The 12,688-nt window shown below is 47.1% G+C and overlaps 1 protein-coding gene across 2 annotated transcripts in view; it reads right to left on the bottom strand.

The window, feature by feature from the left end:
• Positions 1-5,017, bottom strand: part of CEMIP2 (cell migration inducing hyaluronidase 2) — a 75,009-nt gene extending 69,992 nt beyond the window's left edge. The window contains exon 1 of one of the 2 annotated variants that reach the window (XM_074994772.1): positions 4,842-5,017. The gene's annotated coding sequence lies outside the window, so the exon portion shown is untranslated. Of the gene's footprint in view, positions 1-4,212; positions 4,311-4,841 lie in introns of those variants that run through there. The other variant, XM_074994774.1, reaches the window with a different exon arrangement.
• Positions 5,018-12,688: the final 7,671 nt, after the last annotated feature.

Raw genomic sequence — 12,688 nt, 5'->3', positions numbered from 1 at the left:
TCACTGAAGAAACACCAAGCTTATAGCAATGCTTTCAAACTTATTTGTGCTGGTGACCCCCTCGGGGCTTAAAAAAAGAAAATTGCGATCCTCCCCTTCCAAGACTTGAAAAAACTGCAGCCTCCCTACTTTAAATATCATTAAGACCATTATGAATAATATTCAGGGGAGGAAGGATTGGGGGATGGCAAGCAAGCTATTAACCAGGGCTCTGTGACATGGCAGCCTCACAAAGCTGCTACCTGCTTCAGCTCCGCACAGTGGGGCTTGACATTCAGCTGCAGGCAGTGAGGGACTGAAGCATGGAACCCAGCTTCCCACGAACCACTGCGGCCAGGGGCTGCCCTGCTTGCTACCCAATAACACCTGCCCTATATATGCTCTCCCACCATATCCCGGGATTCCCCTCAGGATCACGCCCCCCAGTTGGAGAAACTCTGCTTTAAACTGTAGTTGAGAGGTATTTCAATCTTATGATCCCTCCCCTTCTCCCGCTACTTAAGAGCCCCTCTGTAGAAATCATACTCTGGATTAGCCAGCAGAGAGGTACTTGGGGATGCACTCCTCCTTTAGTCCCTCTAGTAAAAGGGGCATGAAGACATGCAGGATGCACGTGACTCCAGTACTGCTGGCCAAAAGGGTTCTGACTTGTGTATACCACAAATGGAATTCCGAAGAACAAAGCATTTCGAAGAACTAGATATGGTAAGAAAAGAACCTTGTTTCCCCCCCCCGCTTGCTGCAGTACAGTCCTAATTCCAGTGAGTGATAGGTCATTCTATACCAGTAAATTCAGATGTGTCATTGCAAGTCTATTTACACCATGGAGCAAAGCAACCTTCTTGACTGAAGTGCCTTCAAAGGAAGGTTATCAGCTAGCTGATCAAAGATCCATTCTGTCCCCAGCATAGCTTTATAAGGGAGTTTTCTTTTTTAGATTTATCTTAGTTCCTTGTCTTGTATTACCATTTAGGCATACATATAACTCTTTCAGGTTTAAAGGGAGGGTAGCAAAGTAATAACCCCATATACACCAACAGACTCTGCAAGGCATGTAAAAATTTAAAATATTGTGGAGACAGTTTTTCAGATATCCTAAAACATATTCTTTAATTCTAAGGATTTAGCTGTACAACTTCCATTACACTCTCATGGGCATCACTGTGCTCATAATGTAACCCTTGGGGACAACAACATTTTAAACTTCATCATCTAATATACTTTAAACTCAGCAAATATTACCTAAGGTGATGTAAAAGCTGCCTGCACAATGATCTCATTACTTTTCAATAAAGTTACAGTTAAAAACTTTAATATCAGATACACAGAATGGAGTTTCACCTAAACAAAGCACCCAGTCTGTGGATGTAATGAAAATGTGCACCACATAATTGTTACTACTGGTGGAACCACTCTAGTCCAGCACCCTCCGGACCCGACCGGTACCCAACGGGGGAATTTGCCAGACCACAGGTGGTCAATATTGTCTAGCAGCATTACCAACACTTCCACTGCTTACTGGGCTCTTAATACATTTAGGGGGTACATTACAACTGAATAACAGCACTGAACACTTAGAGCCAGGACTGGGGGCTGTAAAACTTCATGGTAAGTGGTCATCCAGTTAACTAAAGTCATGCTGGCTAACATATGTTGCTGGACAACAGTGTGCTGGATTAGAGAATTTCAACCTGCATTTGTTTTTCTACATACACATCTCTAATAGTAAGTGTGATGCTTTGTTATGACACTAACCTTTGTTCTTTTCATGCAAGTGGCCTAAAAGACAGTCTACACATGTGCAATCTATGTATGAAAACATACTAGCCCCTTCTAGCTATATTTGTATAACTGGGAGCAAGAGAGCGTAACCACAGAATCTTTATCTCATGAAGTGTTAAGCACCCTCACCACCTTACATGACCAGGCCTTTAACGTAGAGAGTGAGGAAACCTTGTTGCAATATATTCACCAAGCATTAAACTGGTGATCATTGGGCAGGAACAGATTCCTGAGGTGCTTCTCCCACAATCCAGAGCTGCCTTATCATGTCTAAATTTCTCAACTGGTGGTTACCGTTCCCCAAATCTGCCACATATTAGGGCAGGTTTACCCTACAAGGCAGTGTTGATTTCACGTACGCAACTCCATCTACACAAATAATGTAGCTGGAGTCAATGTACCTTAGGTTAAGTTGCTATGTGTTCTCCACTGCATGAGGATAATGGAAGAAACTCTCACTGATTTGCGTTACACTCCTTGTTCTGGTGGAGTACCAGAATCGATGAGAGAGGGATCAGTACCTGACTTAAGGCTTGTTTACACTAGCTCCCTACTTTGAAGGGAGGATAGTAAGTAGGGTGTTGGGAGTTTATTAACGAACTGCTGCGCTGCATATGCGGCACTTCATTAAGAAAAATTCCCCCCGCACCAACTCCAAAGTTTTAAATTTTGAGGAGTAAAGGGACTTTGATGTTGCCCAGGTACTTCGGAGTACCGGTGCGTGAGCCACGGCTACACGCATGCCAGCACTTCGAAGCCTGAAGCTTCAGAGTTGCTGAGGAGGGGAATTAGCTTAATGAAGTGCTGCATATGCAGCACAGCATTTCATTAATAATTTCCCTACACCCTACTTACCATCCTCCCTTCAAAGTAGGGTGGTAGTGTAGACAAGCCCTAAGCAAGTCTTTAATAAACCTGCCAAGTTGACCCCTGGGGAATCAAGTGCCACAGCACTACTCTCCTGGTAAGTGTAGACCCGATAGAAAGAAAACTAGAAAAATAAGGAAGCCCTATTCTGCCTATTTTTCATTTTTGTATTTAATTCAATAGTTTATGCTACATCATCACCATATCAAGTAGTCAAGCATCACAAACTCAATATAATAAGAAATGGAACCTAACAAGTCAAATCTCACTAATTCACATAACCACTGCAATTACTGAATTTTGTAAAAATTCCATGCAAATGAGCTATCAGAATAAAAGTCACAAAATGAACTTTTTTGTTCCTTTGTTTTTTCTCTGTTTGTCAGGGCTGTTGTTTTTAATCATAGTCCAAATTCAAGCAGTTATGATAATGCAGGAGAGGTTTATACATTTTAGCATTTAAAAAGCTGTCTGTAACATGGTGCAGGTGCCATTGTTTGTCTCCAACTGTAAGTTTAATTAAAAAAGAGGTTAAAACTACATTAAGAGCATTTTCCTAATCTTACTGTTCTGTAAGCAATTCTGTTGGTACCATACAAATGTTCTATATGATCATGAATAGAGAGAATGTTGTCCATATGTTGAAAGTGGGAGAGGTAACCCATGAGATTAAAATAAGGTGCACACTATCAAAAAATAAATTTGAGAATCCCTGATCTAAAACACTTGTTACAGTTGGATTATTTTTACAGTATAAGCCCCTGCCACAATATCTGCTCTAACCTGCTGAGAGATAAGAGCACCATGTAAAATTGGTTGTGGATTAGAGGTTCTAATGCACTCAATAGTTAAATTAGAACAAAAATACACATACAACAAAGTTATATTAAACTATTATAGATCAGGTTTAAACAAAACAAAACCCTGTGGAATTCAAAGTTAAGACAATGCTATATTTATGGACTAGCATACATGTCAAGATCAGTTCTACCAAAGTGCTAGGAATTTATGCATGCACTAACCATCAATGGAAGAATGTACTTGAGGGCATGAAAAATTACACTCTGTTGAGGGATTCCATAAATGCCTAGAGTATAGTTGACATTAGCAACTTAAATTTTAGTTGTGTAATTTCCTACCTCACCCCCTACCCCCAAATATAAGTCAGGCCCACTGATATAAGAAATATGTTAAATCAAATGATAACATTTTTATTTCCTTCCAGGGATATCTACAATATCAGTTGCTACTACTCCTTTCACTCTGACACACAGCAGTATCAGACCTAAAGCAGTATTTAAGCGCAGTGAATTTTCAGAGACTTACAATGCTTAGTTTAAATGCACAGAACATTAACTATCTGCTTATTAAAACTCAATACAAGAAAGGCCGAGCTTAGTTTAGCAAAGATAAGCATGACTAACAAACACATCAAAAACTTGGCGCTACAAGTGCAACTTCCTTCCTAAGTCAATCAAAAAATTGCAAAAAGAGATTTACTTCTTTACAAACCCACTTGTAAACATATAAATGTAATAAAAATGTGTCAGGATAAAGTAACACCTTTCAAGTAATTTTTTTCCTGTCTTCAAACTGCCTCCTTACTCAGTCCGGAAAAGGGCACAGAAGGATATTTTAGTTCAGTTCTTAACTCGAGCTGTCTGTGGGTGAGAGACAAGCTCTTCTCCAGCTCTGTGTAGCCTTCAAGTTTGTCTCTTTCACCTAACCAAGTTGGTCCACTAAAAATGTATGACCTCACCCACCTGGTCTCTCTAACACCCTGAGACCCACAGGGCTACAGCAACTCTGCAAACCAATGTTTCATGCTCCAGATGAAACTGTGGTTTGTTCATTGAAACGGTACCCGGGTTTGAGAAACACCAGGGAAAGAAAAACCAGGGCTCCCCAGGCTGGGAAGCAAAGGGGCCTCTTAGGGGACACAAAGGGAGAGGAAGCCGGGGGTGAAGAGAGCAGGGGGCAGAGCGTAGGAGTAGGACTAAGGAAGCCCTGGCACCGCGTGAAGCCCACAGGGGGCGAGGCGTGCAGCGATTGCGGGGACCGGGCCAGGCCAGCAGGGGGAGAGCGGGGCGGAAGCGCCGGGCAGAGCTCAGGGAGCAGCGGCAGGGGCGGAAGCCCGCGGGCGGAGAGCTGCAAGCAACTGGGGCACGGCGGACGGCAGGGCCGGCACTCACCTCGGCGGCGCAGGGCGGGCTGGGCGGCATGGTGTCCCGGCTCCCCGCCCCGGCTGCTGCTTTTACGCAACTGGCAGCGGCTCCTGCCCTGGGGCCTGGAGGGGAAACGACTCGCCTCGCCTCGCCCCGCCCCCGTCCCCGAAATGACGCGGCGCCGCCCGGCCCCCCTTCTTCACCCAGCCCGCTGCACCCCCTTCCCCGGCGCCGAGGGGCTGGGCCGGGGGAGGAGCGCCGGGGCCTGGGCTGCCCTGCCCGGTGCGGAGGGAAGGCCCGAGGCACCGCGGGGGACAAGCCCGGCCCCTGGGAGGTCCCGCCGGGGGTGGGCGCCCTGCGGGCTCGGGGCGGCCCGGCCGGCGGCTGCGTTTCCCGCCGGCAGCTGGAGCCCCCGGCGGGGCGCAGCTTCGGCTCGGGCCTCTGCGTCCAGCCGCAGGGCCCTCCCCGTGTGCGTCGCCCCCGCGGCTCCCCTCGCTGTCCACCAGCCCTCCGCCGCGGGCCTTCGCCTGCTCCGACATTGCCCGGAGCCGCCTTTGCGGCCTCCCCGCGCGCCCGATCCCGGGGTTCTCCTGTGTTACCCTTCTCCGCCGCGGCGCCCCGCACTGCCCCCCGCGAGCCGCCCTCCTCTCCGCGCGGCGCCCAGGGGAGCTGGAGAGCATCTTTGCTAATGGCCGACTCGGAGCCAGCAGCGCGGAGAGCTTGGGATGTGTTGCGGGGGTCCGCAGCCCGCAGCAGGAGCTGCTCTCATTCACTGCCAGGGAAATGGGCCTGGCGCCAGTTAAAACCGGAGTTGTGTCCTCACCGTGCGCCCGGCCCCAAGGAGGCAGGTGGCAGACCTGCATATTCTGCCCGTCCGCCTCCCGGTCTCGTCCTGCTTTGGGAATTCCCGAGGGAGCCCAGACTTGCCCTTGCCCGTGGAGGTGTGCGCCGGGTCTCCTCCCTTTTGCGGATTAGCAAAATATAAATCATCACGGGGGGTGGGAGAAGTTGGGGAACATTGTGCACGGCACCACCATGACTCAGGCTGAGGAATCCGAGGAGCAGGATCTTGCACGGTTTGTCATGCTATGGAGACCAACAGGCCTCCTCAGAGGGCCTGGTAATGAAAATTATGAACCAGAGACAAAGTTCAACACAGCTTGAGTTCTAACTTTTTGTTCACCAGGACCTGCCGTGTGGCTGAAATGCTGTACAGGAGAGGAGGCATCTGCTCGCTGCTCAGCATATTGCAAGCATTACAGCTGAAGAAGTGGGTCTGTCCAGTGAAGGCTCACCACCTAATGAATTATTTTGTTAGTCTTTAAAGTGCTACTGGACTGCGTTTTTGTTTTGATCGCTTAAGCCAGTGCTTTTCAAAGAAGGGCTTATGACCCAGTCAGAATATCAGGCACTGGGCTGCCTTGCTCTATGCTGATCAGAGGAAGGGTATTAGGGCAGGTGTTGTGCATGTCCTGAGCACAGGGGGCCAGGCTGCACCCCAGAAGCAGCGAGCAGCAGGTCTGGCTTCTGGGGGTGGGCATGGGGTTCTGCACTCTGCCCCCACCCCAAGCACCAGCTCTCCACTGGGAGCTTGGGGTGGTGCTTATAGGTTGCAGCAGTGCTCAGAGCTGCTTGTGCACCTCTGCCTAGGAACAAGACCTGCTGCTTGTGGCTTTTGGGGCATAGCATGATCCATGGTGCCAGGATAAGCAGAAAGCCTGCCTTAGCACTCCTGCTGCACTCCAACCCAGTGACCTGAGTCCTGTTGCATCTTGTGTCCCACCATCCCCAAACCAGAGCCCTGCATATCTGCAGATAGATGTGGATGCAGATAGCCATGGGTAGTGGAGTGGATACCCATGCAGCGCTCTTCCCTCACCAGGTAGAGAGCAGGGGTACCTGGTCAGACTTGTGAACTGCTGGAAGGGGAAGGGAGCAAGAAATTGTCCTAGATCTCCTTGCAGGACCAACACTGGCTGTGGCAAGCCCCCTCTATTTGGTCAGCATTTACCTGTGGAGCCCTGCCTCCAAGGTCCCCACTACCCCATGCCTCCAGTCCTTGCTTTCCAGCTATCTGCTTCTTTCCTGCAGGACACTGCTCCTTCTTCCTTGATCTGTGCTCACTCTCCAGATTTCTTGTGGACATGGAAGTAAAATCTGGACTGTGGATCAGATAAGGAACTGAGCTGGTGGATATAGATCTTTACTTTTGTAGCTGTACTGGGCTCTACCTTTCCTGCATAACAAGGTCCTGACACACTCCAGGTCCTGCTCTGGAGCCCACCCTCTAGTCAAAAGCTTGTTGGAAAAAAATTGCAAAAATTGCAGGCATCCCCAATTTTATTCAACTGTGTTGTTGTGAGGGAAAAAAAGTCTGAAAACCACTGGCTTTAGCAACAGGTAGGTTCAGTTACCTATATGTGAGACACTTCACTCTGATTTAACCTCACTCAAGCATAGGGAGATTAAATAGCAAATGCAAAAACTTCGGATATAGAGTGAGGGATTAAAAAAAAGTTATTTGTGGCCAGTGACCCAGCCATGGGGTGGGAACTGGCCCCCCATCATCTCCCCTTGTGCCGAAGGCTTCTCTTTGTCTCCCTTCACCTGCAGGAGCACAGAGCCGCAGCCATCAGGTGTCCGGGGATGAGGCTCCAGCCTTGGTGTGCCAGGCAGCCAGCCCTGCAGAGCTTGGTGGCAGTGCCTCCAGCCCTGGTGCCCTGGGTGACCACTCCAGAATGCTGTGCAGTATGACACATGCTGCCTGAATCCCTGCAACAGGAAGGCATCTAGGCCAGGGAGGAGTGCTGGGAACTTTAGGAGGGGACCTGGAGGCAGAACATGGGCACGACTACACTGGGCTTCTTGGGGAAGCATAGCCTTCACTCAGGCGACATAAGACAAAGCCCCAAATACTGAAACTGTTCCTGTAAAACAGACAAGTGAAAGCTGTAAAACGACATTCAAGCTTTACAGAGAGATTTGATTAGCAGCTCAGAGTGGATTAGCACAGGAGTGGACAAAATACAGCTCACTGGCTGAACGCAGCCCCTCCAGCCTTTCAATCTGGCCTGCCAGCCCTATGGCTGCGGAGGGGGAATAGCTTCTGGTGCTGTCCCTGCTACCAGCAAATCTATAATCTCTCATTGGCCAGCTTCACTTGCTTCTCCTGCCCCCAGCAAAATCTCTTAGCTCTTCTTAGCTGGAAACAGGGTGGGGACAGTGCACCACAATTTCTCAGCTCTTACTGGCTGCTTTCCAGCCAATAGGAGCTGAAAAAATCTGCTGGGGTAGAAGCATAACTGGACAATGGGAGCAGAGAAATTTTAGCGGGGGCAGGCAGAGTGTCTTCTCTTGCACCCGTTCCCCCTCCCGGGCCCTGCACCTCAATCTGCTGCACCTGGCCACCACCCAAACTCTCTGCCCACCTCCCCCACCCCCACCTCATACCAGGTCACAACCGCCTCCCTGACCCTGCACCTACTCTTCCCAGTCAGAAATCTCTTCTGCATCCATCGGCACTCTACACCCCATACCCTGCTGCAGTTCATATTGCCCTTCAACTCTTTCTCAGACCCCACGCCCTCTTCTGAACCCTAGTCCCCTATCTCAAGCTCTCTTCTGCATCCAAACTCCACACCCCTCCATAGGAAAAGTGTGACTCTTGACCTCTTGTAACAGTCTAGGATTAGGGTGACCATATCTCCCCTGCCCAAATATGGGACAAGGAGAATGATGCTACTGTCACCCTGCCAGTGAAGCTCCTGGCTTCCACCAGCTGGGGAGACACCATGCTGCCATTCCAGTTCCTGGCTTTCCCAGGTGAGGGGGCAGCCACGCTGCTGTGCAGGTCTAGCTCTGGCTTTCCTGACTGAGGGAAGCCAGGCTGGGGGGAGGCAACCACAGCGTGAGTCCAGCTCCTGTATCCCCCAGCAGAGAGAAGTTGGGGGGGCAGCTGTGCTCCTGCAGGGGAACAGGGGGAAGCTGGGGGGGTAGCTGCAGGAAAATATGGGTAATTAAGCCCCTTTGACGAAATAAATCAGGACACCATCCTGGCATCTCAAATACAGGACTGTCCCACCAAAACTAGAATGGATGGTCCCCCTATCGAGGAGTGGCTTCCATCAAAAATTAGTGCCTACCCCAGTCTAGCATCTGACAAATTATGCTAACTCCAGCTATAGCCTGTACCTGCATACTTAGGATATTATTAGCTCTAGTATCTGCAAGCTTTCAGGCTTCAGCTCATATTTCCCTGCATCTGCTAGCCAGAGTTCAATGTACCACTTAGGCTTTGTCTACAGTTACAAGTTTAAAGAGCTACTGTGGCAGTGGGGTCACAGCAGCAGCACTGGTAAATCACCTCCACAAAGGTGTAGTAGTAACAGCACTGGGAACCTGTTTACACTGGGGCTGCTTCTACACTCCAGAGATTTTTTGAAAGAAGCCCTGCTGGAAGATCTCTTCTGAAAGAACTTCTTTTGAAAGAGTAATGTCCACGCACAAAAAAGGGGATCAAAAGAGCAATATGCTCTCTTGAAAGAGAGTATCCACACAGTACCCACTCTTTCAAAATCACGGGCCAGGGATCAAAAAAATCAGGTGCCATGAGGACTGCTCTTTTGAAAGAAGGGCTCTGAGAAGTGTCCATACACGTTTTCTTTCTAAAGAAGCTTTTGAAAGAGGCTGTTCTTTCTGAAACGGGAAAGGAAGAGAGATTTCAAAACGAGCACCACATTCTCTTGATCTGCTTTCAAAAGAATGCTTTTTTGTGTGGAGATGCTCCACAGGTCTTTCAAAAGAGCCCCCTTCTTTTCGAAAGAACTTGCTAGTGTAGACGCAGCCTGGCACTTTACAGCGCAGTTCCTTCCTGCATTCAGGGGAGGGGAGTTCCACACTCTTGAGCAAGAAAGTTACAATGCAGTAACTCGCCAGTGTAGACAAGCCCTTAACTCACCCAAAATACTTTTTGGGCATGAGTGGAAGCCAGGTTACAGCTAACAATTAATACCTCAGACTAACACTGTAGATGAGCTCTTAGATATGTGAAGATATGTCAGCATTTTCCTTCTTCATTCTTCACTCTAGTTAATTATATTAGTCTACTAATTCCCAATTATACTGAGCCCAATTTTTTAAAAACTAAAGTTTGTAATAACATGTGAAAATATGTTCATAGTTATATCATTATTATGAAAGATATATATATACTTAACTGCATTTGCGCTTGCAGGTATTCAATCATGTCTCAGCTGAAGGACCAAATGGAATTGCAAATTCATTTCTTTTTGTTTGTTTGTTGTACACAATTGGAGCAGCTTAGAATTAGTGAGTATGAAAATCAAATAGTTTTCCATCTACAGTGCCCCATTTTAAAAAATAAAATATACCATTGGGCATCGAATTTATACATGCAATTATTTTGTTTGCCCATGCAATGCTGGATTTGGACATGCAGATGTCCATTTAGTCTGACTATTTTTATGTACAAATTGCCTAAATCATTTATGCATGAGGATATTAGATTCATAATTGCATGCACTTTTCTGTATATGCAATTCCATGCCTGACCTTTTAAAAATCGGGCCCTTTTACATCTAGAAACTTTCAGTGGTCCTGCTGTCTGTGGTCTCCTGTAAACAATGATAACTCTGAGACATTTCAACTGAGCTTCCACTATAAAAATAAGATCATGCAGTTTAATATCAGTACTCCCTGAATTCTATTAAATATTTAGGAGATAAGCTTTTCCTTTCCTTTGAGAAATTACACTCACTAAATGCAGTTTTTACAAAAATCAATAAAAAAAGGAACTTGGCCAGATGGATGTGCCTCCTGCTTTCAATGATCAGAACAACCTACCTCTTAAAATATGCTGTCCTCCAATGCTCATTTCTCTTTTGTACATAGCATTTCCCATCCATTGCTAAAGCAAAGCGTCCAGTAATGCAAAGACCTATTTACTTTTATGTACAGGAATATGGCAAATTAAGAGACCCAGAATTCAGTTAAAATGCCCAAAACATGTGCCTGGCCCTGCCAAGTTCTCCAATATTAATGGCATTGTAAGTAAGGAGAGGTAGCCGAAATTTAAAAGAATTAGGGAATGCTTTCCAAAATTTACTGAACAGGATCAGGGTTAAATGGGATCATTGTACTAGACAATGTGCATAGGGGTGGCCTTAAAAGCTGTAGCGGGGAAAAACAAGCTTGGCAGAGGATGGGTCTTAAATCTTATCTTGATTCCTGAGCTGCAAAGATGAATTGCTGAGCAGGGCTTGTATTTTCCTGTACCATCCCCTTCACTCCACACTATTGCCACTTGGTGGCCAGGCTGGACCTTTGCTCCAGTCAAACCTGGGACAGCCAGCCTCATCCTATGCTGCCTCAGGAATTACTGAGACAACAGTGGAGTTCAGACTCCTGGAGCTGGGGGAAAAGTCTGTACATGAAAAACAAACAAAAGGCTGGAATTGTTCCCTCAGCCATTAATTGCCCTTTTCCAGAACCACTACCACCACAGCCAGCTCTTCAATATCTTCCCACCCTTCTAGGGAAGGGGTGGGAAGCCACTGAGTGCCAATGCCACCTCACGACAGCTGGCAGCAGTTGCACACTGAATTGTGCTGCTGTCATTCTCAATGGGCAGAGGGAGAAGACCCACTGGCTTGGAACCAAGCTGCCTTTGGGGTCCCACCAGCACTATCAGTTGGTGGAAAACATTCCAGCAAACTCATTGGGAGGAGGGGAAGGGGCTTTCACCTCTGTCCATCTCCTCTCCCAGTGCCCCTGCCTGTGGAACTAAGGATATGTGAATGGGTAATTCTTTCAGTCCCTACAGCCCTTAACCTGCAATCAGTGACGTGTTTGAAGTGATACATGCATGTGTCGGTGGTTGCAGGATGAGAGCCTATGCTGGTCAGAAGAGATTAAATGGGAAATGTTTATTTAGCAGCTTGAAGCTAAAAAGTTATATTTGTCAAGGCTCACCATTCAAGATTAAAACTAATTTAACTAAGAAGGATTAGGATGTGATTTTTCACTGAAGGTCCACATTATCCCACATCTCCACATGGAGGGCGCTTGCATTTGCCTCTGAAGGATCTAGTGCTGACCACTGTCTACAGTTAGAATTGACACATTGGATCAAACCTATGACCCACTGAATCCAACAGGTGAATTCTTATACTTGTGATCTTGTGCCACCCTCCTCAGGTAGCCCAAAACTAAATCATTGTCTAACCTCCCTGCCTCAGCAAAGGCAAGCCTTGCTGCAGCTTAAACTGAGTGACAACTCCTCACCATCCCTCTTTGTCTGCCTCAGCACCAAACTCCTTGAGACATGACAATGGAAACCTTGCCTTTCACTTAACGTTTAATGTTCCCTAATTACTCAAGTGTGTCCTCCTGAAATGTCCAGTCCCTTTCATTGGTCAGTCACAGAAATTAATCAAGCCTGCTGCCTCTAAAGATGTCCACACACCAGCCTGTTGGCTCAACTGACGACATACACCCCGCTTTAATATAACAACACTGAGAGGGTTTAGAGTGTAACTAAGCATCAATTTGTGAGTAACGAACATGAATTCAAATGATACTAAACAAGGAAAATGAGATAGGAATGGTTACAAATAAAACAAAATAACACACTCTATAGTGATTAAGATTGAGTTAGTCCCCTACAATCTTTGCTTTAGTAGCTTTTTCACTTCCATCCAGCTGTGTGTGTCTTCAGCCCTGCAGATAGGAAGATCTATTGTTCACAGATGCAGAGGGTCCTGATTCCCTTTGTCCACTAAGTGATGAATAACTAAGGGTCTCTCCTCTTATATTCCAGTAAACCTTTGCAATGTGTTCTTTTGAGTGCGTCAAGC

This window comes from Carettochelys insculpta, chromosome 5, assembly GCF_033958435.1.
Source record: "Carettochelys insculpta isolate YL-2023 chromosome 5, ASM3395843v1, whole genome shotgun sequence".
Lineage (NCBI taxonomy): Eukaryota > Metazoa > Chordata > Testudines > Carettochelyidae > Carettochelys > Carettochelys insculpta.
Note: the sequence above shows the minus strand (reverse complement) of the source record. Positions and strands in the feature narration are given on the sequence as shown.